Raw genomic sequence first — 20,321 nt, forward strand, 5'->3', positions numbered from 1 at the left:
TTACCTTCACAACAACTACTACACCGCCTAGAACAGGATCTCATCTGAAAAAATAAATATTACCTCAACATTACCTTCACAACAACTACTACACCACCTAGAACAGGATCTCATCTGAAAAAATAAATATTACCTCAACATTACCTTCACAACGACAACTACACCGCCTAGAACAGGATATCATCTAAAAAAATAAATATTACCTCAACATTACTTTCACAACAACAACTACACCGCCTAAAACAGGATCTCATCTGAAAAAATAAATATTACCTAAACATTACCTTCACAACGACAACTACACCGCCCAGAAAAGGATCTCATCTAAAAAAAATTAATATTACCTCAACATTACTTTCACAACAACAACTACACCGCCGAGAACAGGATCTCATCTGAAAAAATAAATATTACCTCAACATCATACTTCAACATCAACTACACCGCCGAGAACAGGATCTCATCTGAAAAAATAAATATTACCTCAACATCATACTTCAACATCAACTACACCGCCTAGAACAGGATCTCATCTGAAAAAATAAATATTACCTAAACATTACCTTCACAACAACTACACCACCTAGAACAGGATCTCATCGAAAAAAATGAATACGAGAAGCGAACGTAGAATTCTTCTTACATTCGCTTCTGACTTTACATACAACTTGTTCACAACTGTATACGCAATTTCCAGTTACTTCGGCCTGGATTCGGGATCAGCGATCAAATTACGTAAATCACGATTAAAAATTATTTTTTGATGATGCGGGAGATAACTTTATAAAAATCAGTGGAGGAAATATACACCACGTCTGATATTATTTGGGTCTTTCATGTCTCCGACGATGCCTTTATCTCCCGGCATGCATCATTCCCCATGACAAAAACCGGAAACAAAAAAAAAAACCAGAAGCAAAAAAAAAAAACGGAAGCAAAATGGTCATAGCCAACGACACGGATTCACAATTGCCAGGGTATTGTGTTGTTTTTGTTGTTTGCTATTCTCTCATGTGCACGCGTTAAGTAATATTCACAAGATAGAAATAAAACCCAATCGTGTTTATACACCGCACAGCGTTTAACAACAACCGGAAGCAAAAGGTCATAGCCAACGACACAGATTCCAAATAGCCAGGGGTATTGTGTTGTTGTCGTTATTGTTTCCTATTCTCTCATGTGCACGCGTTAAGTATGAAGCTCACTGTGTTCGCTATTAAAAGTTTTGAATTTTTTTAAGTGGGCTAATTAGCATAAAATACAAAGCACAATGAATCGTTCGAAAATCATGCGAAATCAGATTAATCAATTGAATTAATTACCTGGGCCTGATATAATACATAACTGCGACTTATGTCTGTTGGTGTTTAAGGGAAACATAACTATTTTCTGTTTGAGTAAAAGAAGTGGAAATAATTTTAAATGCATTGATATGCTAATTAGGATCCACCATTATGGAAATTCTCATTTTCGTAAATATCTTCACTTCTGGTGCCTGGAAATTTGTAAATGAGGAATCTACACATATGTTTGGAGGGTCAAGGAATGCAGTGAACATATTTCCTTTGTTGTCAGAGATGTACATTACATGCAAAATTACATGCAAATAGCTTAATTACATGCAAAAATGGAAACAGCTTAATAAAGCATAGTGCAAATGAGTTATTTTCTGGCAACATCTTTTTTATGATACTTGGGATATATATGAACACTGTGGTATCAGTGAAAAATTGTCGCAGGGGGGTGCAAGTAAGGTCCTACTGGCCCCCGGCCTATTGTGGAGGCAGTGACAGTGGAAGACTTTAAGACAAGGCTTCATAGGCCATTGGTGGAAGCAAAGGTTCCAACTTCCTTGAATGTAGAACATGTGCAGTGAAGTTCAAGTTGTATACTCAATTTATGTTGTGAAGAGCGGGAAATCTATAGAAATACCAACTGTCCCATACACTGATGTGATGTCATGAGATATGATGTGATAACGGAATTCATTAGCCCAGCCATCCACTTGGGCTTTCATCCCCAAACCTACATCTCTGATTGGAAACGTTTTTTGGAATTCGCATTTTATATATTATTTTTTTTTAAATGGGACATGGAAAAAAAAAAAAGACTAAAACGAGAACAGCAGAACAAGATTGCAAAGGAAACATGAAAATCAATAATACAAATCGACAGCCCAGGAAGGCTTTTGTAGGATCTCTTATTGAAAGTTAAGGAAGTATGAAATGCTCGGCAGATTGAACTGTATGTGCAGCTGTGGAAGCTACAACGAAGGGCCTGGCCTTGCCAAGCCTGACTTGCGCCCTGGCTAACGCGTAAGGTGCCAGCAGGTCTCCGAGTTACCCAGGCAGCTGTGGATCGGGGGAATTAACGCCGTCGGCAGTTCTTCACGCGTGTAATCCCGGGAGGGACTGGGGTAGAGGGGGGCGAGACACAAGGGCTCAAAGGGTGGAATGCAGTGCCCTCTGCTATCATCTCTCTAAATGATAAATGGTGCCAGCAGATGTGAGGAGCCAAGGCCTAAAGGGAATTTGGCAATGCTCAGCCAAGTGCAGACTGCAAGATTATCACAAACAATTGCAGGTTTTAACGAGAAGGCAACATAGTTTACCATAAGCCGATAGATCGAGCCACTTGTCAAGTTAAACATTATTGTTAAGTCCAGTGGAACAGATTGGGGGAAATTCACTGCAGACACGTGAGGCCAGAAGCTGTGTTTAAGCTTTCACATGGCTAAAAAATTATGGCACCAAGTTCTAAATTTCGACACTTCCAAGAAGCAATGAAATTTGGCTGCATTACGCAGGTGGTTGCACGATTGAGGGTCTACGAATAAGTACATCAAGTGAAATTAAGTTAATTACAATCCTGGCCAGCTGAGACTCACTCCGAGATCAAAAGTTCTGATCCAAAAACTCAAGTCCCAAGTCTTGAATGAACCAAAATATATTATATTTTGATGGTGGATTGATTCTATCACACCATTTTTACTGAGTTCGATGTACTAGTGGTGAAACATACTTTGTATTTAAATCATGGAATAGGGAAGAAGTACATTTGTAAAAAAGCAATTACAATAAGCAAAATGTAATGAATGACTACTGCTAAAGTAGAAGACAAGAGGGAGAGGATGAAGATATAATATATATATATATATATATATATATATATATATATATATATATATATATATATATATATATATATATATATATATATATATATATATATATATATATATATATATATATATATATATATATATATATATATATATATATATATATAGGTGAACACAGCTCAAGTAATGAGTCGATGCACCTGAAAAATTATAATATTTCATGTGTGTGTATATGTGTGTGTATATATATATATATATATATATATATATATATATATATATATATATATATATATATATATATATATATATATATCATAATTATGGCACATGAGGTGCTTTTATGAGATTTAGGCTTTCTGGACATATTGAGACCATAAAAGTTCCATGTACTTCACATGTGCGGCCGTTTTTGCAACTCAGGTTTCCACATGATCGAGGTTTCTTTATTTATTTGGAAAACATTTTATGCAATGGAAAATATGTTGCATAGTGCAGGTGGCCCCTCATGATCATGATGCCACATAATACAGATTACTAACTCAATAATGACCAGAAGTGGCTTTCATCATATCAGGATGCTTAAAGCCAATTGATTTGTCCTCGGGATTAGTCCTGCATTTAGATTGGTCCGCTGATTGCAATGCATGTCGAGAGTCAATGCTTGGATTGAAGAATTGCTAAATGACCAATTGTATCAGCCATAAATGCAGTTTATATGAGTGAGTCAACCTCTCCTGCCCCTACCTCTCAGCCGCTCCCCTCACTGCCTGCAACAAACTGGCCGGGCTAACCGTCAGTCAACTAACCTTCGACCCAGGCCATGCCCTAGGCCATGTGGCCTAGGGAGAGGCAAACATGTGTTTTGAATCTTCCATTTTATCAATTTGTAATGGGGTTGAGAAAGCCCTTAGGCTCTGTGTCACAGTGGGAATGAATAACCCAGCTAACGGTTATACGAACCAGTGCAAAATGTTTAAAATGAGTGTCAACAAGTAAACCACGCATGGTTCGAGCTATCGGATTCAATGTTCGTGTCAAAGTTCAGCAAAAGGAGCAAAAAGGTAATACAATAAATGATGTCGGAGAGAAAAAAGGAACATTGTAAATGGATAACCTACAAATTGTCATCTCAATAGGACCAAATAAGAGGTACAAATTGATGATGCAGGGAGCCTGCCCGAAAATGTCCATGTCAATAAGTATCAACAGTCAAAAAAAAAATAATAATAATAAACTTTCTAAATTGGCAGGTGATTACTGGTATCGATGGGAATTTCGCATAAAGGCGTGAGTGTGAACAATTTACATTGAGAGAGGTTGGGGTGGAGAGAGAGGAATACAAGTGGGAGAGAGAGAGAGATGGAAAAGAGAGAGGTGCGACAGTTGTGAGAGGTGGGGGAGGAGAGAGAGAGAGAGGTGGGAGAGAGGAATAGAAGTGGGAGAGAGGGAGAGAGAGAGAGGTAAGGAGAAAATGGCAGATGGGTCGAGGGGTCAAGGGGGTTTGCTATAGGCGCCAAGAAGACAAAGGCAGCGAGGACTAAACACAGGAGGTAAATCTCCTGAGATTCCGGGGAACACGAGACAAAGAGATGCAGCACAAGTCAAATGACGACGGAGAAAGAGTGCTGGTGTATGGAATTTACGGAGCAGGGGAATGCATTGTACAGAGGTACAAAAAAACAGCTGTGTTTGTTCATGTTGCGATTCCAGAAAATGTTTATAACTTTGATGGTGCAACATTACTCTTGTTATGAAAAAATAATGGAAGTCTGCCACTGGACCGTTCTGCTCCCAAGTGACATTTCATTTGTTTAAAGTCACTTGGGTGTATCATTTTGGAATACTTTGTTTTTCGAAAAATTTCAATATTTCTGCAACTACGAAAACATAAGTTGTAAAACGGCCAAAACGGTGTTGTAATCGCCTCTGATGTAAACATAAGCATGACTGTTATGAATAAGAGATGGAAAAAGGTTAATGCAGACCCTTGAAGGGCTGTATCGTGAAACCCTATGGTTAACCCTACGAGATCAATATTGTTTTGAAGTTTTGGCAAGCTGAAAACATGCAAAACTGAAATATCAACGAGGTGATTAAAAAAAAACAAAAAATCCAAAAGAAAGGCCACTAATACATCAGCAAACATGAGCATTGTGTTTGAAGTGTTCATAAGGGCAGAATGATAAATACAAAGTTACATTTGTGTTCTTATGCCGACTCTAAGAGACACCGTTTTGTCAAACACGAGTCCCCTGAAGTCTGCACTGCCGCTAATAATGACCACAGGTTTTAATCCACCTTTGAGCGCACCCAGGAAGAAAAAAATGATTGTCCATAATGTTAAAAAGGGCATAAAGCTCTGTCTGGAGTACAATCTAATGGAGGAATTAGAACAGCACTCAGTAGAGTGCATGTACCTCCGCCAAGCTGAGCAGTTTACATTTTGTATCCCACTCGTAGGTCGGATCTGCATCCAGAACAGAACCAAAATCGAATTGGCTTGTTCGCGTTACCTACCTAACTCATCCACCAAGTTTTGCCTGAATCCGTCCATAACTTTTTGAGATATCCTGCTCACAGACAAACAGACAGACATTAAACAAACAAGGATGAAAACATAACTTTCATCCACCTTCAGTGGCAGAGGTAATTACACCTTGTGTGACAAAAGGAAACATACAATGGCATCTTGCCTTCCCGTTCATGTGCCATGTTACCTTTTTCTATCGATTTACTAATCTTCGATGCATTAACCACATTCATACCATAAACATCATATGACTTAGCAGCTACATCCTTCTTGTGATTAAGTTTAAACTCTGGACAAGTTATTATGATGGGGGTACCAGCACAAAATGGACGACTCTTTCTTCAGTATGAAAGGTGCTAACTTTAACCTCGACAACCTAAGGTCAGATGGAACCTCCTCATCTGAAGGGCGGCTTTGCTCTGAGATGCAACCCGCAATGCGGATATTGTACCATGGGGGCAGTTTGAATCGGATTCAACGAGCTGACGAGAGAGCTTAGGGGTTGCGTACAGTTAGCTCTTCTGTAGTGGACATCGTGTCTCATATAAAGGTTCTTTTCAAAGAATGTTCCAAAATCCTGTCACTCCTTCGATATCTTATCTTCAACATAGACAAAGCCTGGCTCCTGCACGGGTGGCAGTGTCATCACTGTTTACGTCAGAAATCAATCTCCCACAGTCAATGCTCTGCAGTCACCCTAATAATCCCTCGCAATACCTCTGACTTTGCATAACCACCTGATCTTTTTCTTCTTCCTCTTTTTATATGTAGCACATGGCTGTGGGTAGCATAATCTGCTGCAGGTCGGAGCTGTACTTTCCCACCAATTGCAAGGAAATTAGGAGATGGCAATGGAATTTTGCAGGGATCATAAAGAAACTATATGTGCTTTAAAATTGGTATTCATGGCATCTTGAGGTTAGTGCTTAGTTGGGAAAATGAAACAGACCAACCCACAAGCAGGTATCATGAATTGAAATGAGATTAAAATCTGCCAACTTCGCCCCAAACAGGTAAAACAAACACAGGACTAATGTCTGCGTAAATGTTGATAATCTGCAAATATAATCTAAAATGCAATAAATTAGTTTTTCTGTAGACTGTAGTTTTGTTTTCCTAACCCATTAAAACTTCTCCCTTGAATTTGGCAAAAGCATAAAAGAAAATGAAGTTTCTCTGAAGCCAATGCCACAAGTCCAACCACCCCCCCCCCCTCCCTACTCCCCCCTCCTTGATGCCCAAGTTGATTCAAACCTCTGCGGCTCTTTTATTCGGTCATTTCGAAACACAAGTGTATAAGCAATGTCCAATCTGGGCAGAAGGATCCCATTTGCGGCTTCAAGTCAAACAAAACATAAGAAAGTGATAAAAAACGAAAATGTTATGAATCTCAGGGCTGCCAGCATGTTTCATATTGATGCAATATTGCCCAAAACAGTGTGGGAATAATTTGTTTACACCATTAATCAATTACGAGTGAGCTTCGTCCTTCCTCTGCTTTCCTTGGCACTTTTTGCTCAAAGGATAATGACGAAGAGTCAGTAGATTTTAATACAAAAGCAGCAAACAAGTTTCGTGATAGCAAGCTACCCAAGCAGATTCCTCGTGTGGGTTTCAAATGAAGTTCGGTTTTCGAATTCTGCGTTGAATGATCTTTAGTGATATCTTGCTATCATGTGAAATTAAGGCAATGGTTCAGTTATTTGAACATTCTCTTGGATCCCCTTTCCTTGGTATGTAGACTGACTGCTCACACATTTTAGGCCTTAACATCTGTGGGGAAGTGTTTTAGGTCCCCACAAAAAAAAAAAACATCGGAAAAAAACATAAAACCCAAAATTTCAACAGGATTAGAACAGCACCGGGCAACCCAAGGTTCCCCTGCGAGCACCCTATAAATAAATAAGAATGGTCAAATATCTCATTATTCCAGCCATACAGTGTACACCTGTGAAAGATACAATAAGGTGTATTTAACATTCATATGATAGCAAACGACATGGCCACCGTTACCTTCTCTATGAAGGACAGAGCGCTCCGAGATGAAATACGAACTGTCAGCTACACAATGAACATGACTTTAGGTCGGACATGGTGATGATAGGAGTCAAACCCATCGAGAAATAGGCCTTTCCTGGATGAATGGTGTTCAACCAAAGTAAAAATTGCTCATGATTTACGGTTTAAAAAAAAAAGAATGAATAAATGACTGTCAAAGAAAATAAATTAGTGTCCTATGGTGAAACTGCAAAAAAAAAAAATCCATGCAAGATAATTATTTTCCATGCGATTGGGAGCCAGAGGCCAAACCTCAACTTATAATTATTCAAATTTGTTTTTTCTCCTTTTGCAACCTCAACCACCTTTGCATTCACCAACACCACAGGGGAATTCCATGGTAAGGGACGTGCAATTAGCACAGATGCTTTAACTTTGTGAAGTCAACATTCTCTCAATTTCTGATGAAACAATTCATAATGGTGCTCCGCATTGAACATATCGTTAGCTCGGCTACACGGGTCAAAGTGGTAGTGAAAAACAACCCGAGCAGAGATGGCCTTATCACCATTCTAAACCTCATATTTGTTATCGTTTTGACATTTAGGGACATATTTATAAGCATGACGACAAAGGAACTGCCGGAATGAGACGTGTAAGAGTGACAATAGATACCCGGACAGACCGGAGATGGCAGATGTTGTTTTCTTGAAGTTCACCAAACCAAAAATAGAGTGAAAAATGTTAAATGTGTGTGAACAAACCCACAAGCCAGACTGTTCAACAATAACGTTTTTGGAAGTTTGCTATTTTAAAATTAATGTAATTTCTCTGAGCTAAATCCTCTTTTTCCAGTGCCTTGGATCATACATCTGCTTTTTACCTGGCCACATCCCCAGACCTTTCTCCTGAAGGACTTAAGGTTGCCGGCACAAAACACCGTTCGTTTCGCCACACTCTTCCAAAAACAGTCACTTCTTTTCGCACTTGATGCACTCATTCGCAAATATCCGTTTGCCTACCAGATTGCTGATGATGACTGTTCCCCATCATGGTGAAAATCATTAATGATCAGCCAAGTATCTTTTGAAGGTGATTTACTTTTGTTTCCAAAATCTCTTGGTGGAAATGAAACAAAACTTTCAATTCCTTATTTGCTTTCTAGTCATCATACTTTTAAACAGAGTCCAGTCTCCAACATTCTGACAGGTTCAGTGCCTGTATTTGCCTTTTTTAGATCTGCTCTGGAATTATCAGGCCCAGGGGTTCCACTGGGGTGCGGAGCAAAACTCATAACATCACTCTTTGGTAGTGTGTACGACTGATATGACTCAGTGTTTATGCTACTGGGTGTCTCACTTTTCTTCCCCTTTTCCAATCACATGGTAAATCAGTGCATGCTGGGATATGTGGTCCAACAAAGTCACAGATAAACAACACTGCAGCTACACAGCTCCAGCCACATAAGAGATGAAGACTCAACGTGATGGCAAGCATCAAGTAAAGCACCACATGCCAGTTGAGGACACAATCACAACATATTGTGCAGCTCGAGGACTGCACTACTTTGCTTTTATAATGAACATTGGTGTCTGATCGTTCTATTTTAACTTCTATGATGTGAGCAGACCATACTAGTGTCCATGTCTCAAAGGCTTTTGAATAGCATGGCAGTTATTGTTATTGTCCTCCTCCTCCTTCCTCATCCCCTCCTTCCTTCCCCTTCTTCCTCCCCCTTCTCCCTCCATTTTCAGCATCAGTAGGGTAGACAACAACTGCACAAGCCAGTGGTACAACTCGAACCAATATGTCCTACAGGAATTATTGTGACTGGCTTCCAGGTAACAAAGACCTGGTGAATGATCCGATACAAGAGCCTCCAGGTTTCGACCTTCCACGGAAAAGGTGGATTGCGCTCACCAGGATTTGTGTTCTCCATGCAAGGACATCACACCACCTCCACAAATAAAATTTCAAAAAGAGCCCAGAATGTGACTGTGGTCACCGAGATCAGACTGTCCACCACATTGTAAGAGTGTCATCGACAGAAATTTAATGAAGGCTTCAGGACAATCCATCTGATAACAGATAGCACTGTGACTTGTCTGTCCAATTTGGACATAAATATATGAACTGTAAAATGTAATACGCAAGAAGTAGAAGATGGGAACCATTTAAGATATCCTATAGCATGTAAAGGATTCTATAAGAATTCTGAGAGATCACCAAGTTCTAAAGGATCCTTTCGGAATGGTTCGTATAGTGCATTGATCATTGTAATAAGCTTGGAGTTGGCTTAATGGTAAGGTGGCTAGCTTAATATCTTCGGGTCATAAGTTTGAGCCCTGTCTTCTGTGAATTAACACCAGGTGGGGTTGACTCAGCCTGTCATCCTTCGATGGTTGGCAAAATTAGTAACAGTGCACAGGTAAAATAGGGTCGCTGCATCAGCGGCACAGCCGTGCCCCCAGAAAATGATGCAAGCAGGAGCCACAGGCTGCATACGAAACCACAACACAAACACTGTAATCATATTTGAAAAATACGTTGAAACATCGAACAGTTTCGGAATTCTTCATACTTGAGAGTAAATCTATAGTTAATATCCTTATAACCCCTTAGAATACTTTTAAAACTTTCATCCATCTCATCGGATACTTTCCCATTGGATTCCAACATAAATTTTTGGTAAGAGACATGACCAGAGTTGAAAAGGGATGGCAATGACAGAGAAAGTAAAGTCTTTACCCCAAAAACATGGGATGACTGTTGTTGTTATACAAACTGCACACTTACTCGTTTTGACGAAAATAATTCCACACCATCTCCCATGGTCGAGAGTAATGACAATACATGTCATCTGATCTCCCAGATGCAATGCTGTCTGCACACCTGAAATGCACAAAATAATTAGTACTGTTATTAAATCTTACCTGTTTAAAATTTCTACTTATTTTAAACGACAACCCCATGATTTTAAGAGGAAAAAAATCCCATAAATTTTACAATGTTGATCAAAAATAATTACCCGAAATTGTGGTGTTTTTTCGCCATTCACTTCAATAAAATTAGTTACACTTATTAACTTTCCTTGCTCACAAACGCGTACAACTTATGAGCATCTATACTTGTGTATGCACACAATGAATAGGCTCTCTGTCCATTGTGATAAAAAATAATGTCCATGTTGTTCAGACCTAATCCAATAACATGCAAAAGTGAGGCAAATGCAATATACTTAACTGGAATCATCACCATGTGATACAAACATTACTGTACGTTGTTTCCTATTCAAACGCGTTATTACCTCCACCACCGGAGGTGGACGGAGGTTGTGTTTTCACCCTTGTCTGTCTGTTTGTCTGCCTGTGAGCAGGATATGTGAGCTGTCTGTGAGCAAGATGGATGTGGATGAAACTTCGATAGATTTGATTTAGTTGAAGATACGGAATATGTTTACGTGATTCTTCACTATTAAGAGATGAGGCCAAAGACTATATACATATGAAACTCTTTCTTACCACTGACTGACTGATATTAAAGATGAGGTAGAAAGGTGAAATGTTGCGTGCCGATGGACATCAAAGTCAGTATACCAGAAAGAAAAGAAAAACACATTACATAATCGTCGCACAACATCCATAAATGAAAAAAATGCAGGTGAGCGGCCAAAGACAATGGGGAAGCACGGTAATTTTGTTTCCCCGACGGACATCGAAACCAATACACCAGGAAATATCACAGAACCATCGGAAAGCATCCGTCAATGAAAATATAAATAAATGAAAAAAATAACAATAATAAATAAATGAAAAATTAAATGCAGGTGAGTACATGGTTCATATATATATATATATATATATATATATATATATATATATATATATATATATATATATATATATATATATATATATATATATATATATATATATATATATATACAGTATCTATCTATGTAAATGTATATATATATATATATATATATATATATATATATATATATATATATATATATATATATATATATATATATATATATATATATATATATATTGTGACGTCCACGGGACTTGAACAGTCCCGCCAACGTAGAATGAGCCGAAACGATGGAGGAGGTTTATTTATTTATAACCCAAACATGGCGGTTCTAATCGCTCTACCGCAAACGGGACGAGGAAGGTGGCACGCGTCACTTTTCACTGAGTTGATGATGTTTATTTGTTTTTACTATTGACCAGAAATAACAAGACTCGGCAAGAAGAGGGATCCGGGGCGATTCGACGGGATGGTGTGGGATCGGGCGTGGGGAAAAACACAGACAATTCCAATGAATATACAGTTCTCAATCCCTCTAAGGCGCCAAGCGCACGCGCGCGCGCTCACACACACACACACACACACACACACACACACACACACACACACACACACACACACACACACACACACACACACACACACACACACACAGTAGCTATTTCTGGTGGTCAGGCTGGAGCTTGGTGTGGACGCAACTGTCCCTGGATCGGCGCCGGACGAGCTGGCCTTGCTCTCGTCAGGGGGGCAGGAGAAACCGTGGTGCTGTCGACTTCCTGGTCTTGGCCCAAGTCCGCTCACAGCCGCCAGGGAACCAGCTCCGGCGCCAAGCCGCGAGCAGGAGAGGGAGGCAGGTCCGCCCGCCGCCCGACCCCGCACTCCGAGTCAGCAGAACCCCAGAGCCAACCAAAGCGAGGCACGAGGCTCGGCAAGGCTCCCAGACACGATCAAGAACACGATCGATTCAGCACAACAACCAGGACGCTCTCTGCCGCCACAGCTTCCACACCAAAAAAACACGATCGTTCTGGTTGTAATCTTCTTCTTCTTCCTTTTCGACCCCGAACAGAACCTTTTTATCCTTCTGTCCTCGTCACTTCAATCGAGCCGTTTATTGGCCCACCGCCATCGCCTTCCGCCAATCGTGATCACGGGGCGGAGCCATCCGCTGCACTGTCCTGTGGTCACGGCCAGTCTCCAGAGAATACCAAAAAGGGGTTTACGCAGACACACTTACCCTATCCCGTGTCCCTATCTAATTACGTGACAATTATCATCTCCCCCCTTGAAGAAATGAACATTTACTAGACAACTTATCACCACTGAATTGCTACTTATTACATCGAGATCCTGGTAAACTCGAACAGCATGGCATACCTAATTAAACATCCTAATTACCCTTTGAATGCATACCGCCCCCCCTCAAACGTAACAATATATATATATATATACACACATCACGATATCTCAAAACATTATGGATGGATTCAGATGAAACTCGGTGGATAGTTTGAGTGTGACAAGGAAGAATTGATTCCATGTTGGTGAAGATCCGGATCCGGATGCAGCACGAGAAATTAAGTGATTCTTCACCATTGAGATACAGGGCCAAACACAATACACAGTATAATATTTCAAAAAGTTGTGGGCGGATTATGCTAATACTTGGGGGATGAGTTGGGTTGGTGAAAAGAACCAGATTAGATTTTGGTTCAGGTCCGGATGCTGATCCAGCCTATCAGTGGGATACAAAACATAAACTGCTCAGCCTGGTGGAGATATGCACTTTACCGAGTGCTGTTCTAGTTATCTTATCCCGTACATGCGAACCAAAAAGCGGGTTTAACAAATTGATTCATGTCCGTCAATCTGTCTGTCTGTAAACGTCAGGTTATGATCGTGGAACTACTTATTTAATTTGAATGTTATATATTTTGAACACAAATTGGAACATGAATCGGAAAACAAACCTGTCATTTTACAGGACTTCTATACAATACAGGACTATAAAATAAGCCTTGGTTGCATCCGTCCATGCATGCTTGCGAGTTCAACCCATTGGTTGAATGGTTCGCATGACTCCACCTACAATTTCTAAACGTATTTTTTTTTTTTGTATACCTTGGTCGAGGCTCGTATGAGAGCTAACACACAACTCACAGCAAGGAGGCATGAGACAAGAGGGGCGGGAGTGGAAGGGACAAAACAGTGGGGAACAGACACATTAGGTGAACTGTGGAAGGGAGAGGGATGGGGATGGGACGGGGAACATGGCGAAGAGAAGATGGACATTTCAGGGACTTTCAGGAAGGAAAGCAGGAGAAATGAAGGAAGTGGGCTTGGGTGGATTATCGGGGGTAGAAAAGATCGAGGATTTGGATGGGGAAAGATAAGAGGTGGTGGTGAACAGCTGTTTTGAAAGCCTGGAGGGAAGAATGGGAAAGAATAGAGTGAGGAAGTTTATTCCAAAGGCGGGAAAAAAGAGGAATGAAAGAGTGAAGATGAGCAGTGATTCGTGATTTTGGTAGTTTTACCAGAAGGGGGTTGTTGGCGGACCTTGAGCGCCCTGTGGAAATGTAGTGGGGACAAATCGCAGAGAGAGCAAGGGGGGCAAGGCTGGAGAGGAGTCGGTAGAAGACAGAAAGACCACCGACCAACCAGCGGTGATTGAGTGAGAGGCCCAAAAACTCAGCTTCATTGCGGGAGATGCCGATGATCTTAAATGCCCTGGTTTCGACAGCGTGAAGCCGAGAAAGGTGGGAGGCAGGAGCACCAGCCCAGAGGGGAGAGCAGTACTCCATCAGGCTACGGACAAAAGCTTTGTAAGTGGTCAGGAGCTCAAGAGGGCCGAGGAAGGACTTAGCACGACGGAGGATTCCCAGTCGGCGACTGGCTTTTGAGGGGAGGTTGGAAATGTGACTTTCCCAGGAAAGGTCATGGCAGATAGTGAGACCTAGAAGCTTTAAAGAAAAGACTTCTTCCAGAGGATTGTTGAGAAAGTGGATGGGGGGGTTTTGTAAACTGTCCTTTCGAAGAGACATAGTGAGAGTGTGAGATTTGTCTGGATTGAAAGACATGTTCCACGTGTTGGACCAGTTTGTGATTTTATCCAGATCTGCAGTGAGTGAAGAAGCTGCTGCTTGCCGGTCTGAGGGATGACAGATGGTACGGCAGAGGGTGGAGTCGTCGGCAAAGAGAAATAGAGGATTTTCCAGAGAGTCCGAGAGATCATTGATGAAAACCAGAAAAAGAACAGGGCCCAGAACGCTACCTTGAGGAACTCCAGCTTGCACAGGAAGAGGGGATGAAAGAACTCCATTTAGGGCCACACGTTGACTGCGACAGGAGAGGAAGTCTGCGAGCCATGAGTGGAGATGGCCTTGAATACCATGGGAAGAGAGTTTGGTGAGTAGGGCAGGGTGCCAGACTGTGTCAAAAGCACGTGATATGTCCAGGGATACGGCTCGGATTTCCTGTCTGGCATTGAGGACCTCCATCCATTGATGGGAGAGCAGAAGCAGCATATCCAGGGTAGAGTGACCTGGTCTGAAACCAAATTGATGATTGGAAATCAAGCCATTGGAGAAGAGGAAGGATTTCATATCTGAGGCGATGATGGATTCCATCACCTTGCTGATGATTGGGAGAAGGCTGATTGGTCTGTAGTTATAGGGATCTGTTTTTGCACCTTTTTTATGCAGGGCAGTGATGTTAGCAGATTTCCAAGCAGATGGCAGATGACCTTGGGCAAATGAGAGGGTGAATAGAACAGAGAGAGGGTGAGCAAGAGCAGAAGAGCAGGCTTTGAGGACACGTGGGCTGATGCCATCTGGACCGGTTGCAGAATCTGACTCGAGGTTTGAAAGCAAGCTCTCCACCTTGTCAGGAGAAAAGGATACAGAGTCCAGGGACAGTTGGGTGTGACTGGGTAAAGTGGGTAGAGATAGAGATGGGTTTAGGACACAAGATTTAGCTGCAAACACCGAGTTTAGACATTCAGCTTTATCACGTGTGGAATCAGCAGTGCGGCCATTTGAGGTAAGGGAGGGGATGGAGGGGGAACATACACCAGAAACAGATTTGATTAAACGCCACCAGGATTTTGAGGAGGGAGAGGAGTATTCTATATATACACGTACATATGCACATATATATATATATATATATATATATATATATATATATATATATATATATATATATATATATATATATATATCAGAATAGCTTCGAGCATCGATTCCCAACCTATGGTCTTGATCCGACTACCAAAAAAATAGCATGTGTATATACATATATATACACATATATGGGATTATTGAAGTGCTCCCTGAACTTGAACCAACACAGTGATGACATCATCACGACAACAACATCATGACTGAAAAGCGTGAAGGGCATTTATCAGTGGAAGAATGTTAAACTATAAAAAGAATGTTAAACACCAAGCAGATGAAAAGCAAAGCTACCGACTGGTTTTGCCCTGATTGCAGCTCATCAGTACAACACATCGCTGTTTCTTCCACTTAGTGATTTTGTAGCCTTTCAGCTTATATACTGGCTAATGATGAACCACTAACGGTGTGTTGAAGACATTTAATTTGGAACCCACAAGTACCAAATGCCACATGGGCACATTGTGTTTCACCCACAAAGCACAACCAGGAAGCATCATCGTTGTTATTAAGCATTCGAGAGATGTACAAATAGGATTATTGATGTGCTCCGACTTGGACCAATGCCATGATGATGTCATATAGTGAATGGTCATGGTCCTTGTACCATTAGAGGTTTTCGCATCACGTGGATTTTTTTTTTTTTTTTTTTACTCGGCCAATGTAAGATCTTTCCTGTGATTGTCGTCCACACGTCACTTGCCGGGACTGTGCAGGAATGTCAATCCGCATGGTCACACGGCCTTTGGACGTGAGGATCTGGTGGGAAGTCTCTGAGGTGTGGGACTAATGTGCTTGCTCAACGACTCACTGAATTTGAACCTGGGTAACCACGTTGGATCAGCGTGACCATGACAATATATACATTAATATGCACATATATATCAGAACAGCTTAGAGCATCGATTCCCAATCTCTGGTCATGGTCCGCAAGTAAAGGCAGGTGGTCCGTAAGTTTCCTCCAAAAAAAAAAAAATAGTACATGTTTACTCAGTAAACACAGGTCATTCAATTTAACTCCTCGATTTCCGTCATCTTTTTATGTATATATATATATATATATATATATATATATATATATATATATATATATATATATATATATATATATATATATATATATATATATATATATATATATATATATATATATATATACACACACACATGTTCTTTATGTAGTGCTGTTCTACATTTGCTCACTTTTGATGCAATTCCAAGCGGAGCATTCAAAGCCACCATTTTAACTGAAACGGTTACAAATATTAACTTTTGGTTCATGTTCAACAACGACGTCCATCACAGCCCACCACAGTGTTACATCACATCCTGCACAATGTGCAATAATTTTCTACGTTGGTGTGCCATCCCACCTCACCCGTCGTCGTATTTCCAGAGTGTATTTAAAAAAATAAAATCACGACAAGTTCGACTGGGTGACCAGTGAGCACAGTGCCTTGCAAAATGGAGAGATTTCATATTAGAGCGAGTGGTAGCGGGGACCAGCCTGCACCTACAACTGGAATTGAGGAATCTTATCAGCCACCTTCAAAGAAAAGAAAGCCTCCATGTCGGAAAAATAATCCAGAATATTTAGCATTGGGATTTGCATTCACTGTATGTGAGGATGAACCAAAGCCACAGTGCGTTATTTGTCAGGAGGTATTGTCAAATGAAGTGATGAAACCTGCGAAATTACACCGTCATTTATCCACAAAGTATCCGGAACGTGAAAAGAAGCCACTTGAGTTTTCTCAACAAAAGAAACGGAAACTTTGCCATCAGGAGTTTTCAATGTGTATAATGACAACTGTACTTGATAATGGATTGAAAGCATCCTTCCTGATTTTGCTGAGGATTGCAAAGTCCAAAAAAAAAACCAGTTGGGGAAGATCTAGTGATTCCTAGTGACACAGGGGTGTGAGGGATATGTGTAAATGTATATTTTGCTCCAAAGCGGTAAAATAATAAATAAAAAAAACTTGCCTCTCTTCCAATTTCAAATACTACAGTTTGTCGTCGCATTCAAGACTTGTTACTTGATATAGAAGACCAACTTGTTCAACGTCTTCGAGGTAAGAAGTTCGCCATTCAACTCGATGAAGCCACAGACATTGCTGGTTTAGCTTAATTACTTGTTTTTTATATTAAAAAAAAATTCGTTTAAAATGTTGTGAAAAAGGGGGTAAGTTGTCCGTTGGAAAAATATAGACACAAAGGTGGTCCGTATATTGAAAAAGGTTTGGAAGCACTGGTTTAGAGGAATGAGCACATGTCTGAACCACTTCGCCTGGGTTTTAATCTCTGCACAGCTAATAGGGGAATCCTGGTGTTTCGCACACATGATGAGGCATTAATGTGTGTGCCATTCCTCAGAAGGACATCGAGTTGGAGGACCAATCTGCCACTAATGGTGGTGAGTGGACGTTAAAGATCTCACGGTGCCTTTTGTGAAATGTGGGTACGATATCACCAGCACCCTGATCAAATTACATATTCCTGCCACCTTCAGTGAACATCATGCCTGAGCAGCCAGTTCGTGAAAGACCTGGACCAAATGTGTTCCCTGCCTGCCTCCCCAAGAAGGTGGGAATAATTGAAGGTGTTGAAGTCGTAGTAATCATACATGGTTATAACAATGTTTGAGGTGCTTATGGCTGCGAAAGCGACACCTATGTATTATTTATGTTATAACGGGGAGGAGGGGTGACCAAAAAACAATTTTTCCATTGTCGACTTCATGGCTCCCTAATAGTCGGGTAAACAATTCATTTCTACACGTTCCGCACTACAATACTTGTGACATGTGATGATATTCAGGACATGCCTTTGGGCAAGCTCCCTTAAAAATACAATTATAGCTACAGCTGGTAAATCGTCAAGTCTCGGTATGTCGTCCATAAATCACGAGAAATGAGGAGCAAAAACAGATGTAATTGGTTTGTTCCTAATGAGAGAACAAGCTGTTATTAATTGGGAGAAATCAAAGGGTTTTTTTTTATTCTTCAACCACCACATTTTCTGGCTGGTATTACATGATAATACCATGGATTATCTTTCCCCCCATGAAGCTCATTATGACAAGAAGTTTGGCTTTTTTAATGCAACTTAATTTTTTTTTTTTTAACTTCACCAAGAAGTACAAAAGGAAAGTTCACAATCTTTATATACTCCTTCACGCAGATTCTTTCCTTTCCCATTGAAGGACTTAAAGTGTAATAAACCTTCATCGCAATTTGTCAAAAGCTAATACATTCAATGCTGGTGTAAAGATCAAAATTTGTGGTTACACAATTATTGGCCTGACGCATATCGCCGAGGGCAACAACCGCACAAGTGACCCCAGAGTGCTGCGGCACCTTCCATCTTGCTTCGCAGCGGCTGGAATCCAAAATACTCGTTTTTATAATGTTCACCAGGTGCAAGAATTTTATTAAAAGAATAAAATCCTTCGCGGATTAAACGCTGCACACCACACAGTGCCACGGTGGATATTTGGCGAAATCCCAGCGATGCATACGGCAAATCTCCTCCGCGCAGTGAAACAAATCTCATGTGCAGATTCAGAAACCTGATGCACGATGCATACATCTGATTGGGTGGGTGTGAAGAGTTTCTAATGTGAATCTTACTTACTCCAGTTCTGATTTGAACTCCTCTATCAACTACTACAAAAACACTTGGGATAGCTTTCTCAACATTGGATACAATAACTACTACTATTACGATTTCAACAGCCCCAATTATTCCCAAATTATTGTTCGGTGAATGTGGAACGATTATGGCCCAAGCCTTTCACGAACCAACAAGCCAGGCCTCATGTTTGACTGAAGTGACAGAAATTTGAAATTTCTTCATTGTGCCGGCGATATCTCATCTACTCTTCAAGAAAAACACCGTGGAATCTTTAACATCCACAAAAGAGCAGTGCTGGCAACACATGTCTTCTGGCTTAACATGCGCCCAATGGAAGGCACACGCAATGATGCCTCACCCTGCATGTGAAACACCAGGATGACAGTTTATAATTGGGCTGAGATTCGAACCGAGGCGAGAACGCTCAAAGGTGAGTGCGTGTACCTCGAGCTCGGATGTCCCGCCAGCCCACAGTGGATCCAATAAGGATCCTGGAAATCAAGTGAAGCAACAAGTTACAACAGGTTTGTCCATTCAAAGGCAATTCACATACAGTAACCTACTGAACTTTCTGATCCGTCTCTCTTTTTATCAAGACAGTTTCCACGATCTCTGGCATGCACCTTTCCAACACCCCATCCATCACAAAATACGAAACCACAATGTACAAAATTAGAGACAAGGCAGAGCCTGGATCCAAGTGTTTTGGCTTCCAAAACTCAGGTTTCCAATACATATCTCCCCTATTCTCCATGCATCGGCCCCCACCACCTAGCTCCCTGGTGATCGTGAGCTGAGAAACTGGAAACATTTCTGGCCAAACTCGACATCTTTGTAACAGTCCTGAAGGGTATCAGCAATTTTGTCCTCAAATCCAACTCAGCTGCAACAAACAGAATCTTCCTCTTTCCCAACCGAACCATGCTTTCCCTGGCAGATGAGAAACTTCACTGGAACAAAAAGATGCCAAGAAACTAAAGGACAGGCTCCTTTCCATTAAAAGGAAGAAAATTGGGTTACAACTCAGACAAGACATTCT

The 20,321-nt window shown here is 40.8% G+C and overlaps 1 protein-coding gene and 1 long non-coding RNA gene across 3 annotated transcripts in view; one reads left to right on the forward strand and one right to left on the reverse strand.

The window, feature by feature from the left end:
* The window catches only part of LOC147022748 (uncharacterized), a 71,795-nt gene extending 61,107 nt beyond the window's left edge, over positions 1-10,688 (forward strand). For both annotated transcript variants that reach the window (XR_015059893.1, XR_015059894.1), the window contains exon 4: positions 9,407-10,688. This is a non-coding gene — a long non-coding RNA (uncharacterized LOC147022748). The remainder of the gene's footprint in view (positions 1-9,406) is intronic.
* Positions 1-20,321, reverse strand: part of LOC147022743 (uncharacterized) — a 684,736-nt gene that overhangs the window by 513,693 nt on the left and 150,722 nt on the right. The window contains exon 3 of the mRNA XM_085887534.1: positions 10,449-10,544. The gene's annotated coding sequence lies outside the window, so the exon portion shown is untranslated. The remainder of the gene's footprint in view (positions 1-10,448; positions 10,545-20,321) is intronic.

The sequence above is a fragment of the Eptatretus burgeri genome, chromosome 7, assembly GCF_056783735.1.
Source record: "Eptatretus burgeri isolate ZD-2024b chromosome 7, Ebu_testis_v1, whole genome shotgun sequence".
Taxonomy (NCBI): domain Eukaryota; kingdom Metazoa; phylum Chordata; class Myxini; order Myxiniformes; family Myxinidae; genus Eptatretus; species Eptatretus burgeri.